The following is a 20,350-nucleotide window of genomic DNA, read 5'->3' on the forward strand; positions in this document are numbered from 1 at the left end:
TTTTCTATGCTGTTGTATAGGCTGTTAAACCCTATAATACCTCTGGGCAGATGTTTTGGTGCCAAGTGAATCTGGGAAATTGCAGTTTATTCCTCTGCCTCCCCCATAAGTTCAGGCCTCTCTGAAGATGAGCTCCCCTTGTGTCCCTTCACTGGGGGAGCTGTGCTGGTCAGTGTGCTCTGTGGAATTTCATCAGTGAGTTTCATTCCTCAGGAGCTACTGTTATCCTTCAAACATTCTTTTCCTCCTTTCTTCCTAAGCCCAGCTGGAGCTCTAGGTTTGCTATCCCGTTTCCCCCAAGCCACAGGTTAGGACCAGCTTTCAGTTGCTGTTACTGCTGATACAAACCAATGTTGATTCAAAGGCTTTGCCCCATGACATCATCTCCTTTCTGAACCCAGACTTAATGAATGTCACTGGAGTCAGCAGTACTGCCTGAAGGGCACGTGTGAAAACCAAGGCAAGAGTATCAAGAGTATCAAACTCTAGGCCAGAAAGTACTTTATGCATTCACCACTAGAAATCATGGAGCTCAGGTCACACCATTACTGATTTTGTCCGAAGCTAAGAGAAAGAAATAAATCTTGAAAGAAGCTGTTAAGGATTAATTTGGAGAAAGGTCAACTCCTCAACATTTTCTGGATTCCAGAAATACTTGTTCATTCAGTTGCAATGCTGTTGGCAGTTTAAAATATGGGTTTGGACTTGTCAGAAGGGGGGTAATCTATTAATCAGCACTTCATCATCTACAACTGCTTATCTTCTCTTTTCTGTAGTTCCTCTTATTAGTTGGACATCAGCATTGTCTACATAATTCATGCCATCCATCAGCAGGAATGAATGAAGTACACAGCAATATATCAGTTTGACTAAGCTCAATAAAGCAAAAGAGAAGTAGAAAATTATTGCAATAATCTTAAATCTTTAATGATAGTGGAGTTAAATATATATCATTTTCTTTACTCATTACTGTAGTGATAAAGGCCTGTGCTAGTACATAGTTCTAATGAGACATAGAAAGTTTCTTCTTATTCTATTAGAAAAAATATTTTTCCTTTTTCTATTTTTTTTTTTGAACCTTTGGGACAAATGTTTTAATGCCAGAGTTCAAATAGATCTTGGAGAATACTTCTTACAAACTTTATATAAAAAAATTAACTGAGCTTCTGATGGAATTAACTTCACTCCAACTGTGCCTCTTTCCTGTGTGTTTGACAACCAAAAAAAAAAAGTGTGTTAAGTTTTCAATGAGAGAGATTCAGCTGTTCCAAAGAATGAATGGCACTCATTTTTGTCTTGGTTAAAAATACTTGCAGATGTTTCATTAATAAACTGTGTCCTCCTATGAGAAGGGATTAAATTTGATGGGAATGCAGGAAATGTTCTTGCTGCAATTTGCATGAAAGTTTTCTCAGCTTTGGCAGAACCATATGATGCACAAGGCTTATTATGCTTGTCTGACAAATGTTCTGAGGATTCTACAGCTGGCTAGAAAGCACCACCCCAGGGCTGCAGGGACTGAGCTGAGCCCTCCCAGCTCATTTTCCTGGCACTAGGGCTTGGATTAGACTGGACCTTAAAGCAAAAACAGAGATGCTCTTCCTGTCCTTACAGACGTGAGACCAGGTACAATCAGGGATTACAGGAGACAGAGGAGAGAAGGATGAAGGAGGTGATGTGAGAACTGCAATCTGGTGAGGCTGGAGTAGGTTGGAGCTGCCTGGATAGGAGACTCAGGCTGAAGTCATGGTGTGAGGAAGGGCAGACCCAGATGGCAGGTGGGACACAGAGATGGAAACAGGAACCATGTGGGGCCCTGGGGAAGGCTGGTCAGTGGGTGAGGCAGAGCATGGAGCAGAGGCAGAAGTGGAGACAGTGCTGGAAGACCCTGTGGAGGATGAGGTGAATGGAGGAGGCATGAACCAGAACATGTGTTAGCCACACCAGAACTGGAGCAAACCCACAGATTTCTCTGCTGTCAGTGTCAAAGGGTTCTCAGGACTTTTACAGTGATTTTCTAAGTTTGTATGCCTTTACTTTACATAATTTTGTGCTGTGTATTTAGCTCTGCTTATTAAGCTTTGAGACAAACATTAATGTAAGGCTGAATTAGGAAATATTAGAGGGAGCTGAAGAAACAGGTTCATATTAATTTATTGGTTTTCTCCATTTCTTTTAGTCTAGGACATCCCTGCAAAGAAACTATAAGGGGAAGGTTTTGAGACTTGACAGGTTCAGAACTGTTGGGATTACCTGTACGATGATGGATGGTGCTATACAGCAGCAGCACAGTAATGTTTTGGCAGCCCATTTGCCAAATCTTGCAGGAGGATTGACTCAGAACACACACTGCCTCAATCAGTGAGAAACTTTCCATGTTAAGAGCAATCCATGCGATGAAAATCACACCCTTTTTGGTGCAAAGGCTTAATATGAAGTAATTGCTTTTAATTAAACTGTTCTGAGTGAGACTGAACTTTGCAACTTCAAAGCATGTGTAATAGATGTTTTTGTTGCTTTATACCTATCTCCATAGTCCCAAGAATTCTGGTCACGTTTTAGGTAAGTGCTGGTCGTGAAAGCAATTTATGGATTAACATGGATTAAAGGGAGGTTCTTTCAAAGGAATATTTTAGCAGTAAGAGTGATAGGCCTAAATGGCATTTGTTGTAAAGTTTCTAAAACTTGCACTTTCTGCTGTGTATTGGATTTATAATCAAAGCTCTGATTTAAATTTTCCTTAGTAACTTTATGTGATAACTTTTCTGTGTCCTCTACATTACTTCGTCTATTCTAGATAAATTGATCTCATCAAGAGTGAAAGGACATCTTTTCTGAAGCATCAAATCTTTCTTGCTAGAATCTAGATTTATTAACTTCACATTATGAAGTTAATAAATGTTGTCCCTCTCTCCCTTCTGAGGCCGTTAAGGAGAGAATGGACCAAACATTCAGAGGTTTAGGACATTTATGTGTAATGAGGAGTCCTTAAAAATTAATTGCATCTTTATGCTTAGGGGCTGACACCTTATATTTGAGAAAAGCACCTTTGGAAGGTTTTGTTGTTGTTGTTGTTTCTGCTCTTTTTTATTATTTGAAGAAATCCATCTGGGACTTTCAAATCTGTTCTCTCAGACATTCTGTGTGTAGTAAGATGTTCAGCTCCTTGCTTCAGGGTCCAAATTGAGAATTAATGAAATGGATAGTTTTAAAGCACCAGTCTAAACATAATTATGGCAGAAAGTGTTACTGAGATTGTAACCTCGAGTTGTACAGTAGCTGTAGAGATATCATTCCCCAGGGACACCTCCCAGCAGTATAGAAGGATGAATAGCAATCCAGCAGCCCAGACCAGATGTGTAGAGCAGCTACATACAAGATAGACAGCAGAATGGCAGAAGCACTGATGTACAGATTTCAGAAGCAACACCATCTCTTTTTGCTCCTGAAGAAGCCTCAGGAAAAACTGGGAGATGTTCTTTTTAAGTGCTCAAGATGTCTGCTGATGACAGCTATGCTTCTAGAAAAAGATGAGTTTTCAATTATAAACTGTAGTTATTCAACCTATAGAACACTCTTCCTTACTTATAAAAGCTATTCTCAAACATAGTTCATTTTTATTTAGAACATTTGGGATATACTACAAGTATTTGGACCCAGGAAATAGATTTATTCAGTCAGAAATACATAAATATTGATGTGGAAAAAAAAAACCCTCAAAGAATCTACTTTTTAAAAGCATTTAATGGAAATATTTACATTCTATTTATTGAAGAGGTATAATTTCAACTAAAGCAACATTTGAAATATCTTCGATTTGCATGAATAAGTACAAATTCTTTCCTCTGTGACTATTCTTTTGAAGAAATCCAACCAAAGTACTTATGACTTTGCTTGAAAGCTATAGTTAGCACTAATTTAGCTAAAAGTATGTAACAAAGAATATTTTATCCAGCTGTAAGTGTGTGATGAATTGGTGGGAATATATAGCCATTTGTTATGCTTATATAGCAGTTCATAGCTGTAATAATCCTGGATCACTTCACTCTTCTCTGTGAATTAGGCGATATTAATATCCATTTTTGTCAATGGAGATTGAGAGACAGGGAGCAAGAGAGCTCTTACCATCTGCTCTTAATGAAGGCTTAACCTTCCATCTCTCTCTGCCCATGCAGATGAACTTCTTTCAAAACTTCAGAAGTACTTTATTTGTAAAGTTCAGGTATCTCCTAGGACCACATTGTCACAGTTTTGAACTTTTGAACAGAATATCTCTGTTTAGGGTTGAACCCAGAGGTAAGGCAGTACCCGTGTGCTGTAAGGTCTCCCAGACATTTTCCAGAATGACAGAATCAACTGGGTTGGAAAAGACCTCCGAGGTCATAAAGTCCAACCCTTGATCCAACACCACTGTGGTTACCAGACCATAGCACTAAGTGCCAAATATTTTGGGTTGGAAGGAACTTTAAAGATCATCCAGTTCCAACTCCCTTGCCATGGGCAGGGACACCTTCCACTATCCCAGGATGCTCAGAGCCCCATCCAACATGGCCTTGAACACTTCCAGGGATGGGGCATCCACAGCTTCTCTGGGCAACCTGTGTCAGGGCCTCCCTACCCTCCCAGGGAAGAATTTCTTCCTGATATCTGATCTAAACCTACTCTCTTTCAGTTTGAAGCCATTCTCCCCTTGTCCTGTCACTACCTGCCTTTGTAAAAGAGCCTTTCTTGTTGGCTCCCTTTCAGCACTGGAAGGTCACAATTAGGTCACCCTGAAGCCTTCTCTTCTCCAGGCTGAACAATCCCAACTCTCCCAGCCTTTCCTCCTAGCAGAGCTGCTCATCCCTCTGATCCTCTTGGTGCCTTCTCTGGACTCACTCCAGCAGCTCCACGTCCTCCCTGTGCTGGGACCCCAGGGCTGGAGGCAGCTCTGCAGGTGAGATGTCACCTGAGGGGGCAGAGGGGCAGAATCCCCCCTGCCCTGCTGCCCAGGCTGTGGGATGAGCCCAGCACACAGGGGTTCTGTGTGCCAGAGCACTCGGCCAGGGCAGCTCCAGCCTCTCACCCACCAGCACCCCAAAGTCCTTCTCCCCAGGGCTGCTCTCATCCTGTTCACCCCCAGCCTGGACTGATACCAGGGTTGCCCCAACCCAGGTGCAGCACCTTGTGCTTGGTCTTGTTAAGCCTTGTGAGATTCCCATGGCCCACTTCTCGAGGAGTGGGATGACATCCCCTGCTGCAGTTGAATGAGTGCCAGCTACTCTTTGAATTTGTCCAGTGGCATCTGTGGTGAATTCAATAACTCTGTGCCTACAATAGCCTGGAAGATAAAGCAGTACATTTGGGGCTTTGGGCATGTCTGTATGAAGATTTACTGGATTTGGGCTGCTGTGTCTGGCTAACTAAGGCTGTAAAGCCTTCAATGATTTGCCTGAAGTTACCTAACAATTCTATTGCGGAGCAAATAATTTAAATTGATATCTCCAAAGTTAGTGCCTTCCCATTCACTGTCGATACACTGATTAGGAGCTGTCTGAGGCAATAAGTTAGTACTTGTAACTCTGTTAAAGCTGTTTTGAGTGTGGCAGTTTCCAGCCTAGTGCCTCTTACCAGGCAATTTGCAGTTGAGTTGGAGAGCAGAGGAGCAGCGTGGGAGCTGCAGCTGTGCCATTTCCAGCCCCACGCCAAGCACTACCAGGCATTACCTCTCCAGCTCTGAGGTTTTATGGGCTGAGCTCAGGAACTGGGGAGAAATGTTTTCTTCTTGGTTGTTCTCCATATTCTTTTTTACACATGTAAAATACTGATTTATGTGGAAAAAATACTCCTTACCTTGGCAGAAGGTAACTCTCCTATCTTTGAATTCAGTTTCTGATAACATTGTCTTATCTTTATATTAAAGTGGACTCATAATCTTACCACAGTGCCTTTGCCCATTTCAAACCCATCAGGTTTTTTACAGGTTCTTTTCTTTTGTTTCTGATATTATTGTTAACACACTTTTATTAGGCAATCTCTAGAGCTCACATCAGGCTATATCACAATAAGTGTTCCTAATCTTCTCTGTAAAATTCACTCTGTACATGTTTATCTTCTGGTAATTCAAACTTGCTTTCCTTTTCCAACTGTCTGCTTTTTGTATTATCATAATCTTGATTCAAATCTAGCTGGTTAGGAGTTGACACAAACAGGTTTATTAAGGCATCTTATTCTGTCTGACAGATCTCATATTTAGTAATGCATTTTACTCCTACCTTATTGATCAAAAAATCCTTTTACATTATTCATCTTTTTCTGCTAGTTTTCAGAGCTTGTTGCTCAATTGATTCAATAGTTCATTTTACATTACAGTATTTGTAAACAGAATTTCTTATGTTCTAATGTCGATGTAGGGAATACCTCAAAATTCTCTTCTAATCCAATCAGTATTTTCTGAGTAATAAATATGTCTATCAGTCTTGTTGTAAATGAATTTTTCTTCTGCTGAAGGTTTAGGGGACTCTGCTATGAAGTTATCTACTTGCATTTAAGTATCGAGAAAATATCTACACCCTTTAATACACAAGAGCTTTAGGCCTGTGACTTCCCAATCCCCAGCAAGTATTCTGAGAGGCAACTGCTGTATAATGTCTGAAATATCTACATCATCTGCAAAATCTGTATTTTTACAGATATGCTGATCAAAAAAAAGCCAGAAATGGACCTCACCTGGGCAAACTAGAGGTAAGTAGCAACTCTTCTGTAGCCATTCTGAGTTATGCCCTTTTGTTCCCTCATTTCAGAGAGACCTGCTACTGCTTATTGTACCTGGTAAAATTGCCAGAAAATGTTATTTTGTGTACATGTGTTTATGTTGTAGGTACAAGTCATCTGTGCTACAGTACAGAAAAGGAGGATAATATAATCTATACTGAAGGTTTTTTCAGTAAAGACTGGGGGTTTTTTTAATGTGAATTATGCCTTGGTGCCCTCAAATCACAAAATTTGATTTTCTTGTTATCTCAGTGAAAATTTCAACAAGACACTTATGGGTCTGATTTCAGTGTAACTCTGGAGTTATACTTTAACTTCACTGCTTCAAAACTGTTTTCCTTGGCTGCAGCCCCACAGCTGTGTCAAGGTGCAGGTGCACAGAGGAAATGCACTCAGACATTCAGAGTGCTTGCAAAATACGCAGCTTTCCTGAACAGTGCAGGCTGGATGCTCAGGCATAGCAGAATTCCTACTTTCTTCCCTTGGAGCTCCTGTTAGTGGACTGGTACAGTTGCCTTTTGTCCCACATCACTTTGTGGTGAGCACTGAGGGCAGCAAGCACACACAGGGACCAGGAATCTCCTGGGGCTACTTTTGCATTGTGTCTCCATCCTCTGCCACCACTCCCAGAGCAGAAAATGTGGCCTTGGGGTCTCAGTAACAAGTATTCCCATTCCTTAGACATACCCTGACTAGGTGTTTGTCTCATTATGATTGTGTTAGGCTCACAAAAATCTCTTACCTGCTGGCATGATGAGGGACCTGGAGAAATATGCCTTCTACGTAACATCTCATAGTGATAAACAGTCTCCATTCACAATTTTAGGCATCTGCAGGCTTTGACTGACTTCATAGTGCTCACCTGCATGACATTAGACATTCATTAGACATAGTGATTTGTGTTTCTTTTCTTGCACCCTCAGTTGATGTAAATTGGTATGGCTGACAAAACACCAATCGGTCAGGTTGTCTTACCCTGAAAAAAACCTCAAGCTGGGTGCTCTAATGTGGCACAGACTTTCCCAGGGCTTAAAAAAGGGTAATTGAAAATTAAAGAGACTAGTTTAGTGTATAAACAGTTGTGTGGATATACATAGTACTTTATATGATATGGCAAAGGTAGAATGGGAGCAACTGTGGTTGCTCTCTATAAATGGACCAAATGGAAGGCAGAAATGTTGAGTTAAAGGGTAGCATTGGCATCAGAACCGAAATTAACTTTCTACAAATAAATTTAATTTGGTAATGAGAAGGTTGAGGTTCTGGAGCAACTTTCCATTTAGAGTAGTGGGGACGAGAAACCAAATTACTTCTAAGATGGAACTTGCTCGTTTATGAAGTGTCTGTGTTGTGTGGCTGCCTGTGATAGCAGGGAATTGGATTTGATGACCCAGGAGGTCCCTTCCAGTATTGCTTCCTATGAATATGCAATCATTATGAAAATAAATAAAGCTTCTGGTGTGCTTCACTGGTTGCAAAATCCTTTCTGTAATAACCCTAGGAACCTTGCTGGAAATAATTAGCAGAATTACCAGTTATAATCTGAAGACACAGAAAGCTGAAGTGACTGAAGGAACAATGTGAAGAATTTTTCACTCTCTGGATTTGGGTGGCAGAATTATGTATGATGCACTTCCTTGAAAGGGTAGTTGCTATTAAAGCAATTTGCTTTATGTCTTTTGCTTGCATTTACAACAGAACATCTTGTATGGAACCATGTATTCCCTCTGTTATTGTGCTGTATCTGTGTGCATTTTTAGCTGTCCATCCCATGCTTCTATGCTGTATATTTAAACAATTGGCAGAGGAAATTGCTGGCATTTACTGAATATCCAGAATTAACTTGTCCAAGATTTCCTTCTCTGCTAAGAAAGCAGGCCCTCCTTGCTGTTGCAGTAGTCAATGGTTCCCGAGTGACCTCCTGATCCTCAATTCAAGCCTTTCAGGTGGCTGCCTCACTTGTGCTTCTGCTGGTGGAATATAGATCATCCCAGGGTTACTGGGGCTGCTGGCTGTATTTCTGAGCAGATCAGGCCCAACAAAACAGCACTGCTGGAAATCCAAATATGCTCTGTAAAGTATCATCGAAATACTAACAATAAATCACAAGAGTCTGTGCTATGCTACAAATCCTGTGATTCAGCGTGTCAAAAAGGAACTATTAGGCTTCCAACTTGGGATAAAATAATCACAGGAAAATAGGTGGATCTGTCAAGTTGTTAAAAGATAATGCTGAAATATGCAGCAATCTGCTCAGCAATAAGTCTGTCAAAGATGGTAAATATTAGTCTAGAAAATAGGAAAATAGACCTTTTTTTACATTAGTGCTTGTGAAAATAACTTGTATTTGACTTTGCATTTTAATATTTGCGTCTTTAACCCACACTGGAAGGTTAGAGCCAAAAAAAATACAAAAAAGAAATTATGTTAAAAACAAATGCAGAACACAAATTAAAAAAAAAAAAACAACAACCCTAAATCCCTGCTGTATGACCTTGTAGAAGACAAAGAAACAGTTTGTATTAAGAAAAAAAATTACTTAGCCAAATCCAGTTGTAGTTTAAACAAATCTTTAAGGTTCATTTACAGTATCAAATCCTAATGGCCCTAGAGACCTGACAAGAAGGAATGGAAAGTTTCAGCTTCTTCCTGCAAAATTACAAAGTCACCTTATCCATTATCAATTGCTATAAATCTCCCCTGTGTACTTAGTGACCTAAAAGATGGTTAAAACACACTGACTTGCAATGGCAAAAGGATGACTGGACATATTTGGGTAGTTCTGTACTCAAACTGTGTACAATATGCAAACACAAACCCTACATTTTCAGTTTTTTAGCATCATGACAGAATCTGCTTTTGGGATTGCTGATAATTGATCATCTCACAAACGAAAGGAACATTTATGGTGCAGCATTGCTATTACTTGGTGCCTATTACAGAGGGTGAAGAATTCTGCAAATGCTATAGAGTGCAAGAGGCTGTTTTCAATCCACTGCAGATGTTCACATTCCTCACCATTTCAGACATATGGCTTAGCTAGGAAGAAACTTATTGTCCTCTTTAACTTCTCAAAGATCATTAAAAAGCGATGCACTTAGCTGTGCTGTGCTTTGCTGTCACTGTGCAGTGCAGAGGAAATGCAAGCCTGTAAGATATGATGTAGAAGTAGCCGGTTGTGCTTCCTAGAGTTAAGGTTTCTTTGTGTGTCCATTTTGTAAGATTTGTTTCTGCTGAGTTGAGCTTTGTCAAGCTGAAGTATACTTGGCTGCTGCTATGGGATGAATTTGAGGCTTTGTCAGCAGAAATAATTGAGCTTCTTCTTGGAAGGAGACTACACTCTTAATTGTTGGCTGGAAAGCTCTCACACTTCCACGTTTCAGACCAGACACGTTGTCTAGAGGGTTGTTCTGTTGCTGGGGATGAACCTTTTGTTATTCTCATAAGAATCCAGCTAAATCTTGTCATGTTACTGAGTTACAAAGCATGTGCTTTGTTAGGGGCTGAGCTGGCTTCTAATTAAGACTTCACTTTTCCGGGACCTGCCCAGGCTCAGGGATACATTCAGACCTGCTTTAATCAAGCAAGTTCCAGAAGAACTGGTACAGGTGGTGGGTGCTTGGGGAGGCAGCAACTGGGATCAGCAGAGTACTTAGGGCTGCTGTCTGTGAGAGTTGTCCAACTGAGGATGTTCCTGGGGTAGGAAAAAAGCATATATTCATGGAATTGTGCATGCAGAGTGCTGTAGTGTCTGCTTGAAGAAGCCAAATTAAGCTTAACTGGACTTGACTTTGCAAACTGAATGATCTGTCACAACAGTGTTTTGCATGCAAGAGAGGTACATAAGCTTAGTTTCAGCTGGATGTCAGGGTGGTTCAGTGCAGAGGATTTACTTAAACAGTGCTCTTTCATCTCCCTTACCTCAGGATTCACTACTCCCTCCAGTGAGCCCCCAGTCAGTGCAGTTTGTCCTTCTGCCTCCTACCAGCTTCAGGGTGATCCAAGATACATATCCCTGTTGTAAATATGTTTTATGTGAAAGATGTAGTTGTAATGTGAGTTCCTGAATTTCTTCCTGTGTATTTGTGGCAAACAGCTCTGCTGGTGTGTGGCATTCTCAGTCTGTAGCAGATGTCCACCTATGTAGCCTCTACAGATGCTGCTGACAGCTTAACAACTGATGTAGTCTAAAGATAATTAAATATTAAGTCTTGAATAGGCTCTAGTATCCTATCAGTAATTGAACTACCGTAATATATTTGCCTCTGTTTACTGCTGTGCACTAAGCCAGATGCATTTCATCATTTTGATCCTTTTCACACAGCTTTTCTCCTATAATGCAGCTTCATGTGTAAGCAGTTGTGTTAAGTAGCAGCCCTACAAGCTTCCCATCTGGCTTTGCCATAAAAACAAGCTACATGCAATAAATGCATCTCTGTTCTTAAACCAAGGAAGAGCAATTGCAGAGACATCTGCAGTCACCTGTGGAAGAAATCTGTCCAGGGTATTCATAATTCCTTCAAGCTTTTATGACTACTGCTTGCTACCTTTGCCCTCTCCTTTAATTATCCGGTCGGTTTCCTATCCCTGATGTTTTTCCTTGCACCCTGTATGTAGCTATATTTATTGTTACAGGATCGAATGATCCTGTATGGTTCCCTGAAAATGTTCTACACAAAAATCTATGGCTTCAGTTTTGCCAGAACCATACAAATTTTGCAAATGCATCAATTTTGGAGACTCACTTCAGTTACTCCTGAGATAGCTTTGCTGGGGCAAAGGGAGGGGGGGAGGCAGCATTGCCTTTGAAATTTCTAGCTCTATCGGGTCTTTCACCAGCTGCCTCTCAAACATGAAGTGAATTTTCTGCCTTGCTGTAGCTGCTAGTCAAGTCTCTTGATATGAGTGTATGCAGCAAAGCAGTCTCTTTCAGGAGGGAAAGAAATGACAGCCAAAAACGTAAAAGCAGGCTGCGTGACAGAGAGCTAGATACATAATATCAGCTAAAGGTTTGGGGTTGTTTTCCTTTTTTGTTTTGTTTTCATTTTTGCCTTAAGGGGCAGAACTCAGTTGTGCTGGTTCTTCGTGCAGTCCACTAGACAGCAGCGTCCAATGGTGTGTATTCATTATTCACTATAAATTGAAAAGTTATTCTAATTAGACAGTGCTGTAATCCTCCTGCTGCTTTGGATCAGATGTCTTCCAGTGTAAACAAAAACCCATCAGACTTGAAGAAGTGGGTCAGATCAAGAGACATCACGGTGCATTACAGCATAATCCAGTGGAATTGGTTCTAAAATGGTGCCTCTTGGTGGGGGAAGGGGACACTGGACTACAGCCCACACTTTGGAAAGGTCACTGTAGTGGGAGAGCGTAAAAATTGTTTCTTCACGTCATGTTTTTTTATTTCAGGGCATATTTTAGGTGCTGCATTTATACAAGGAACCCCATGTTCTTTCATGTGCTTTGCCTGTCAGTGCTGCACAAAAATTTGAGTGAAATATTCTTTCAAAAGTCCATTTGCAGAGCAATGAAGTGAAACCATCTTAATCTAACAGTATGTAAAAGAGTATAAATTTGGCAGTGACATATGGATGTATAATTGTACAGCTTATGTACTGCTTTAATGAGGTATAAAACTTGTCTCAGAAATGCAGCTATGCAGTGACTTTCATTCCACAAATCCATCAGAACAGCATATCAATGAAACCATATTCTTTCCACAGTGTTTGGAAGACATTTGTTAAGCATTAGCACCAGTTGTCATACGGTTCAGAGAGTCCCCATAAGGCCTGAGAATGTTGCATTTGTCCTACTTGGACTTACTTTCACTGAACTGTTAACTGTTATGATTTAATACTTCTGTCAAATGTTAGACTCCCAGGCTGAAAGGACCATCCTGGATGTGGGGAATTTTGTTGCAGGCTTTGCTATCTCTGGTTTTGAAGGAATTTGAAGGGGATGCTGGAACAGGCATGAGCACAGCTGCAGGGAAGTAGGGGCAGAAACAGAAGACTAAAGCACCAAAAGAACATACAAAAGAATAGAGGTTTTGTTCTGCTGGAAGTGAGGATTCTGGGGAGAGAGATCTTGGAGATTTCTCTGTCTCCAGACTGTTTGCATAGCTCAACTCTGTATATGAGGGATCCCTTTCCATAGTCTGTATGTTGCTCACAGTCTCACGTGTATGGGAGACAGTGAACAACCCCGGCACTGGTGGAGAGATGCTTTTGTCTGTATGCAGCTGGAATTCAAAGCCCGTGGAAACTACCTTGAAGATTGACAGAGGTAAACAGGGGGCATGCAAGGCTCTCAGTTAAGATCAGCACCATGGATAGATAAGCAGACTAGTAAGAAAAACTGAGTTTTAAGAAGTTTGAAAATAAACTTTCCATCTTGCCTGAGTAGTTCAATTTATAAAAACAAAACAAAACAAACAATCCTCCAACAAACCCAAAACCAAAATATAAACCCCCCACCCCCACCACCAAACCCTCCCCACCTATTCCTTGTTTCATTTCTTAATAAGTAATTTCAGACAAATCTTTTTTGTTCATCCGTTAATGGTGTAGCTAAATGCAGTGGAATGCCTTTCCAAAGCTGATCAGGGTTTCATTTTGCACTTTATCAGCATGAAGTAGGTAATCTGAGCCTTTTCATCTCTGGGTACTCATCTGTGCTCAAGAGAAATCTGTTAATTAGAGCCTTCTCTCAATATGGATTTTCTTTCTTTCTGTGTGTATGTGAGTGGAATCAGTCTTCTAACAAAACAACCAAGTAAGTTTGTGTTAAGTGCTCTGTGGCAGCACTTGCAGACACAGAATGCAAGCCTGTTGCTTTTTGTGTTGGGAGGAAGACTCCATTTCTTCTGTAGAGGAAAGAACTGAATAGAAGAACAAAGAGCAGTTTCATACCTGATTATTTGCCAGTATTCTAGGCCCAGTATGAAATCAATAAATCTGGCATCTATTTTCCCCAGCTACTTGTTGAGAGAATGGATTGCAGAGGTTATATCAGCCCAGGATATCAGTATGATTAAACATGTTGTATGTAAGCTTTTATATTGTCTTTGTGGCCTCAAAAAATGTATGAGTCATAAGAGAATTGAAGAATGCCATAAATAACCCCATTTTCAAATGGGCACTGAATAGAGCTTTAGTTCAAATACACAGGATCATGTCTACTCCATTGTCAGAATTATTGTTATCTGTCTTCTAAGTATGTAATGACTATCACAGTAGACAGATGATGTGCAGATGTTAAGGAATAAAAGAGGAAATGTGAACCTCTCTATCATTAAAAATATAAAAAAAAATCAGTGGTGATCAATGACTGAGCCTTGTCCAGCAAAAACTAGAGGGACCAAAAGAAGTCCATCTTTCCACAAATAAAAACAAAACTGTACACAAGATTTGTAAGCATCTACTTGAGATAATGGGAGACTTGGAAAGGAGATTGAAGTGATAGAACAAGTAGGCAAAAAGTAATGCATGGATGATCCTACAACTGCCTATAAGATTTAAAAGTTTATCACTATAATAACTTTTCCACAATGTACTGATAAAAAACAACTTGAGAACTTTACTGATGCAATTTGAGAAAATGATCAAAACATAGTAAAATTGTGTTGTGTTAAAACACAACATGGAGTTTAGATTAATGATTTAACTATCTTTTGCACATTTTCAGATAATGTACTTAAACCAATCTCTATGAGGAAAAAAGATTTTATGAGTAATCCTAGTAACAGTGCATGTGACTAGGTGGTATTATAGTATTGTATATAAATAGATGTATTTTTCCTTCCAGTACATGTTCCTTAAATGCAAAAATTCATTTATACATTCCTGGGTTTATTTTACTGTATTTTACCCTTTCACAGTCTTGCTTGAAATCTCTTACAGTGAGTGTCTGGACATCTTTCTTAGTTTTTAAATTTCAGTAAAATGATTCCATTGTTTATGTCAAGGGGATTAAAGGAAGTCACATTCCAATGCTCTTTTTTTTTCCTTACAGCTGGATTACTGAGAAAAGTCATCACCTTAGGCACTTAAAATTTTACACAGTGTTTTATCAAACACTAGAGCCATGGTTTTGGCTTGAAAATTCAAATTTAATTGATTTTCTGGCCATGCCAAATTTAACACTGACAGTGGCAGGGGTCCAATGTACGTGAGTCACACATGAAACCTGTCTCAAATACAAAGGCACCTCAGCAATGAATTATGGTTTCATTCTTTTCAAATAGTCAGGTCATGGTGAGCTGACAATAGTAATAATTCTTGCCAACTTAAAACTTATTTTCTTAAATATGATACATAATATGTGATTGATAATGTAATTGAATATAACTTATATAAACATGAAAACAATGTTTTCCTATAAGGTCAGTCAAACACTGGAACAGGTTCTCTGGACAGTTTTTGGATTCTCCCTGTATAGAGATATTTGAGTCTCAACTGGAAACAGCTCTGAGCAACCTGCCATAGCTGGCCCTGCTCTGAGCAAGGAGGTTGGATTAAATGATCTCCACAGGTCCTGTCCAACCTCAGCCTTTCTCTGATTTAATATTTGCAACATGCTTGCTGTGATTTTGTTAGACTGGGACTTTCCATACCAATTTTCACCCCAAAGTGCGTTTTGATGACAAAGTTTCAGGTCCCAGTAAGAGGTTTACAGTGGAAGTGCTGACAAAGCCTTTCCTCTGGTGGTACAAGTGTGTCACTATTACATAGAGCAAGAACATGGAACAAGGTCTAGAGTTAGGGATTGACCTATAACTCCTGCATGACAAAGCATTAGTAATGGCTGTAATTAGCAATTATCAGTAGCAGTCTCCTATGATTTTCTACATCATATAGCCCTTTAATGTGTGCTTCCAATTTCCTCTTGAATTAGTAGAACATTTATTTCATATAAAACATCTGTTTCATAATGTATTTGATCTAATTTTCTTATGCTTTCAAAAATTATGAAAAGAACCAGCTGCACCTACTTTTATTTTTTTAGTTCTAGGATTACATTTTATCATTTGTACAGGGAGACATTTTCCTTTTGGAGAGGTTGTCCTCTATGTACAATATCTGTTATTTCAAACTCTAAGGAAGCTTGATTTTTGAACTTAGACACCTTTTTTTTTTCTTTTTTTCTTTCTCTTTAATGTCATACTGGGTGGGGTTTGGAAGCAGGAAACTGTTTCAGAGACAGATGTTCAAACCTGGTGAATGTTAGTTCCTTCCCCTACCACTTGGAATCTGCTGCTGCATTTGAAAGAATAAGAGGAGAAATGTTGCTGTTCCATATTTCATATTGGAAGTGGTTTAATTTCTGCACTGAGAACAGCGATTTGATGTTGCCTGAGTGTTGTCACATGGACCTAACTCTGCAAGTTGCAGTGCACTCATTTCCCATTAATTTTATCAGCAGTTGGGACCCCTCAGAACTTTGAAGCCAAATTATGCAAGGCCTGTTGGGAACCTTTGTGGTGGAGGAAAGGTATTGTAGTGAATGTAACCTATTTAATTTCTTACAATCAGTGAGAGGAAAGTGGTTTGAACAGGAAGGTGAAAAAGGACTGAAAGGAAGAGGAAAGGCTCCTTGATTTAGGATTGCAAAGCCAAACTTATTCTTCTCGTAGATGCCTGAGAATTTAGTGTTCGAAGAAAGGACAAACATCAAAGTGATTGTTAGAGAACAACACATTTTATTTGCAGCTATCTACTCCTAAATTTTAGTGCCAGGTATAGTAACAATCAGTTATGTTCATTCAGGAATATTTACCAGTTTATTTAAATTGAACTGCAATTACTAGATGAAGTTTTAAAGAATAATCCGTAATATCCCAGAAGCTTCATTGTGTGAATGCACTCTACATCAGGGCAGAGCTGCAGAATGGAAACTACTTGGGCAACATTTCCCCCCTCCAATCTTTCAGATTTTCTGTAGTGCTTCTCAGCAGTGGTGAAGGATTTAGTACTTTTTAGATTATCTGGGTTCTTATAAGCGTATCTGATAAATTACTCCTATATAAATGCATGAAAATATGCAATATCTCTGGAAATGACAAGAATATCAGAAGTGACAGATAATTTATTTGGTATGGTTGTTGACTGGACATGAAGTCAGTATGAGCAATAACCAGAGCAGTTTCTTATCTCAGACAGTGAAATACTGACTTTAAACCTCATCAGGCTTCAAGGTTTCTGCCTACAATGCTCTGTAGAAACTAATTGTTAAATATTCTGTGGGACCTCTGGCAGCTTTGCTGGTCAGACATAAAGCTGAGTTTTCTTTTTTTCTCCACTAATAGTTTAACTCTGTATGATTGTGGAGAAGGGGGGTGAAAAGTTCCACTTGCTGGATTGCTCACATGCATAAAGCCGTGCACACCTGGGTGTCCTCGAGAGCAATGAATCCAGGAGCTTCCGTGGCTCCTGCTGCTGGACTGGCATTGCTCACACTGGGGAAATTCCCACAGTACTCCCAAACACTCACAGATTCCTCAGGTCCCAGTTACAGCTTCTGTCTCACTTCTGTTCCATGTGGTCTGTGGGTCTAGATGCCGAAGAGGAAGATTTTGCGGGCTGGTGGGGTGTGCACACTGAGGAATCCCATTTGAAAAGTCCTTTTAAGCCGTGTCAGTGTTGCACCACTGTCATTTGGCTGAAGCATTTTGAGTCCTTTTCAGTTCTTCACATTGTTTTCTGAACTTTGAATCTACTTCCCCACATTTAAATGTCCTTTGTTAAGCCTCTCGGAGAACTACCATGCCTGCTTGCTTGCTCGTAAAACTATTGTTGAGATACAAAGTGAGCTGTACATGTCATTGATACACAAGAAAACAGAAGCAAAGTGCAAAAGCCCTTTACAGAGTTCCCATACATTGGGAACATATGTTGCTTTGCTTTTTGTCAGGGGTTTATAGTTTCCTTCTACTTAACTGTCACAATTAAAATATAACTTACCGTCAACTATATTTTCTTTGAAAAAAGAAATTGAGTTCTCTCTGGGGCAGTGGGAACCTTTACTCTTTAAAGTCCAGCAAAGCTTGCATTTTTTGGGCTGTATGAGTCTGGAGGAGAAACATTGTAATTCAGAAGTCAATTCTGCTCACCCATTAGGAAAACACATTCACACTAATGGCTCTACAGTCAATCAGTGACAAAGACCTACAGGAAGACATACCTGTTTCACTGTTCACTGGTCTTGCAATTCGATCAATATCATTTTGAATGAATTTTTTTTTACTTTGTGTGTAGCATCTCTTTTTACAGCCAGACTGAATGTACACCATAAAACTGTGCAGCAGATATTGCTGAAAGGACCAGCCATGTCGAAGTCCACAGCAGAGGCTCGACTTCATTCAGCCACATGGTTTTATCTGTTTTCAAATGAGCTCCTGTTATTCTGTGGTACCCCGAGGGAGTAATAATCATGATCTCTTCGCTGGCTCTTTGAGATGTTGCTGTTCTCTGTAGCAGAATTTCTTAGCATGTACCACAGCTTTCTGTTTGCTTCCAAAGTGTTAGGGAAGCTTTCGGGCATTTAAATTTTGCTGTTGTGTTCAGAGTTGTAAAAACAGAAGAATAACTCTTTTATCTATTAAAGGTGGTGTGTGCCTGTAGTTTTGAGGTCCTGATATCCCATGGTCCTGGGGTAGGACCATAGAGAGATCTCCCTGAAATGTCTGTGCAGACAGTGCAGAGGATGGATTGGTTTTCTGTACTCACCTGTCTCTGGCTGGCTGAAGAGGTCCTTCAGCTGGGAGGGTCCATGGGATCTGCGTGGATGTGACTTGGTTGCTCTTGTGAATAAAAGCTTCTGCCAATGTTTCATTTCCTCTCTCCTTTTCACCACTGCAGCTGCATTCAAGCTAGATTTCCAAGGAGAAGGTAAGAATCTTAAATGAAAATACCCACACTTCTGTGAGACAGTTGTGGTTCCATCCAAAGAGCCAATATCATGTAATATAAGGAGCACAGAGGAGATCAGAGGCTTGTAGCAGAGCAGTTTGTTTATTTATTTTTAATCAGTCTTTCATTTCATTAAACATGTGACTTTCTGTAAGCTGTGTATTACCCAGCAACAAAAATATTTCTGCACAGAGTAGGAAAAAAGTGGATGGTTCTCTGTTGTTGGTATTTCAGTTGAGGAGTGCCAGAGATTACCAGGTAATCTGGTTGTTATCTAGAAGATGCCAAATTAGGTACAATATCAAGGAAACAATGTCTAGAAGATACTCTGTAGCAATATGTAAAGCTGTTGACTCTTAGATGCCTTACATAACTGAGAAGTTAAGTGTTATAGCACAAGTGTTGGTAGAGGCAACAAAAAATATGTCTGGATGTTGACATGAACAGTTTTGTAGAGATTTTACAACAAAAGGGAAGACTGTGACTGGGATACTAGGATCAAGAAATTTCCTCAAGCCATATAGTCTGAAAGCAGAGATGAGAATTGCTGTTAGTTGTAAGCAGAATACAAAAATGAAGCAATCATTGTAAAAAGGGGTTAATGCAGTGCTAATTTTAAAAAAAAAAGTGAGATTTCTGCTGCATTAAAAATAAGGGAAAGACATAGTCTATGTCAAGTAGGATGGAAACTTGGCTGGACTCCACTCTTATGGTCTCAAAATTTTTCAGTGACCTGCTGGATGGTTTTCCCATCTGTAAAATGGCATAGAATTAATGCTTATCTTCTGAGGTGCTATAGTATCCTACCTTAGCAAATTAATCAGGTTCATGTGCTTAACAGCAAACATATGTAAGTAACTTCTTCCTATGACATGTAAGTAACTTATCAGAGATGCCAGTAGGTCTTATCTTCTAAAATGTGTCTGTCCTTTCATGGGTCCATGGCCAAAATGTTCAGCGTATCCCCAACTGGCCCACAGCAGAACTAACTTCTAAGTTCAGATACTATAAAGAGCAGAATTATGGAAAAGTAAGAGTGTAACTCTGAGAGAAATAAAACCCATTGTTATGATAAATCTTGTGTGCTGCCCTTCATTAGCTACAGACTGTAGTCAGAAGGGCCATTTTTTATCTAACCCAGGTTGTAACACATCTGCATTTTACAAAAGTTATCAGTAGGTTTTCAACAGAGATGTCTGGAAACTTTCTGTTCTCTCAGCCTCCTAGCAATACAATTCCATGATAAACTTGAGGTATTATGAATAGAAAGTCACTTTTTTGAAGAGCATTTAGTAGAATAAATGGTAGAAGTGCATTTGTAGTTCATATAACTGGTACCATGTAAGAACAGGTAAAGCCAAAACTTCCACTTTTTAATGTATAAAATGTGTTTTCATTTGTAATTCATTGGCAAGATATTTATTGGCATTTAAAATAGACACTATTAGATATCAATTAGTGGGGTTTTTTTCATAAAGGTTATATTTACTTTTTTCTTAATTCACTTAGTGAAAGTAAGCTTTGCAAAATCACAGACAAGATGGTCAGCCGTTTATAGACTTGCATTGTCAGCACACACTGTTTTGCAGTCAATTGTTACTTGTCTCCTACACTTGAAAACAGAGGCTTGGTGTTCTTTCCTCTCTTTTTTTCCCATTCTGCACAGCTAAATGCATACATTAACA

General features: G+C 39.6%; 1 long non-coding RNA gene across 1 annotated transcript in view; it reads left to right on the forward strand.

The window, feature by feature from the left end:
* LOC113974494 overlaps nucleotides 1-18,551 on the forward strand; it is a 35,177-nt gene extending 16,626 nt beyond the window's left edge. Inside the window, exons 2-4 of the long non-coding RNA XR_003536563.1 lie at nucleotides 6,672-6,723; nucleotides 16,177-16,248; nucleotides 18,448-18,551. This is a non-coding gene — a long non-coding RNA (uncharacterized LOC113974494). The remainder of the gene's footprint in view (nucleotides 1-6,671; nucleotides 6,724-16,176; nucleotides 16,249-18,447) is intronic.
* Nucleotides 18,552-20,350: the final 1,799 nt, after the last annotated feature.

The sequence above is a fragment of the Neopelma chrysocephalum genome, unplaced genomic scaffold (genome assembly GCF_003984885.1).
Source record: "Neopelma chrysocephalum unplaced genomic scaffold, ASM398488v2 Primary Assembly neopelma1_121, whole genome shotgun sequence".
Taxonomy (NCBI): Eukaryota; Metazoa; Chordata; class Aves; order Passeriformes; family Pipridae; genus Neopelma; species Neopelma chrysocephalum.